This window comes from Berghia stephanieae, chromosome 5 (genome assembly GCF_034508935.2).
Source record: "Berghia stephanieae isolate SIO BIC M18660-M18661 chromosome 5, UCSD_Bste_1.3, whole genome shotgun sequence".
Taxonomy (NCBI): domain Eukaryota; kingdom Metazoa; phylum Mollusca; class Gastropoda; order Nudibranchia; family Aeolidiidae; genus Berghia; species Berghia stephanieae.
This window is the reverse complement of record NC_088364.1, coordinates 47,593,822-47,595,616: the sequence shown is the minus strand read 5'-3', so window position 1 is coordinate 47,595,616 and position 1,795 is coordinate 47,593,822.

Below are 1,795 nucleotides of genomic sequence, written 5' to 3'. Positions count from 1 at the left end.
GCTCTTAGTAAATATAGAGTAGACTGTTTTATTGCAATTTACTTTTAATTTCCATTTATCACAGAAGGTGTTTAAGCTTTCTAAATCTTCATTTATTCTATTGGAGGCTATTGGTAGGTGCTTTGTAGTATACCACATAACTAAATCGTCAGCATATAGGGCCTTTTCTGTCTGTAATACTTCTGGTAGATCATTTATAAAAATAAGAAAGAGAGTACAGCTGAGGCAGGATCCTTGTGGGAGACCTTCCTCTAATACTTCTCTGTTTGACAGTCCGTTATTAATTTTTGTTTGGATTGTTCTGTTACTGAGAAATTGTTTAATCCAGAAGTAGAGATTTCCATCAATTCCGTAGTCCATCATTTTTGATAACAACCCTTTCCTCCATACTTTGTCATAGGCCTGTTGGAGATCAACAAAAACCGCGACTGTATGTTTTCCATCTTGAAAGCCATCAATTATTTTTTGACTTAATCTAAACAATTGATCTTCTGTTCTTTGCCCTATCCTAAAGCCTGCCTGATATTTATTTAGTAGGCCACATGTCTCCAGCCACCAGTATAATCGGTTATTTACCATTCTCTCAGCGATCTTTCCAACACATGAGGTGAGAGATATTGGTCGGTAACTTTTCGTTTCGTCGGGTGGTTTATCTTTCTTTAAGATTGGAATTATAATAGCATTTTTCCATCCCCTTGGTACTATTCCTGTCTCCCATGTTAGATTTATAAGTTTGAGAAGCATCTGTTTACCTCTCACGCTAAGATGCAGGAGCATTTCATTGTGTATCTTATCTGGTCTAGGGGATTTCCTTAACTTGAGTTTTTTCATAGCTCTGTGAAGTTCTGACATGGTAAAGCCCTCTTTGAACAGATATGAGATAGCTTTTGGGGCCTTTTCTTGATGTTTAAGGTCTTTAATCAATTTTTTGTCCTTTTCACTTCTTTTTGATGCCTTGTTTACTGAAGCAAAATGTTTGTTGAAGATCATGGCTTTTTTTTGGTCATCTACGATTGTTCCTTCTGTAGTTTTCATGGGCTTTGGGTTGGTTTTCGGGGTTTCATTGTTAAGATTATTAAGTAAGGCCCATGCTTTTTTCCCATTTTGATTGAGGTCAATTTTAGCGCATGTGTCTGCCCATTTCTTTCTTTTAGCGTTGTTAATAGTTCTTTTGACAATTGCCGATGCTTTATTGTACTCAATCTTGTTTTTAATGGTTTTGTTTTCCTCTAAGTTTTTCCTTGTTTCCTTTCTTGCATTTACTGCTTTTTCAATTTCTTTGCTCCAGAAGGGTTTGTAGTTCTGTCGACTACCTCTTGGAATTCCTGCTTTTGCAGCTGCAAGAATGGCTTTGGTGAGGGCTTCGTTTAAATGTTCTACACTTGATGAATCTGTAATTTTTGGAAGCTGGTCATCTAATGTTGCTGTGAAAACATCCCAGTTTGCTTTCTTGAAATTCCATTTGGATTTCTGCTCAAATGTTTTCTTCTGTGTTTGAACTGTTATTTGTGTTAAAATTGGTTTATGGTCACTGCCTATTTCATCCAGGACTTTAATGTGACAAGAATTCAGAAGGTCAGAGGAGATGATGGTTAGATCGGGATGACTCAGGGACATATGAGCTCTGTGAAGAAGGGTCGGGACTGAGTCTGCATTTTGTAAAATGGTGAGGTTGGTTGTATTGCAAAGCTTTTCTAGTTCTTTTCCTGTGTTGTTTAGATTTTTGTATCCCCATAGTGGAGAGTGGCCATTGAAGTCACCAGCAATTATTGTGTTGTTGTATTGGGAACTGTTT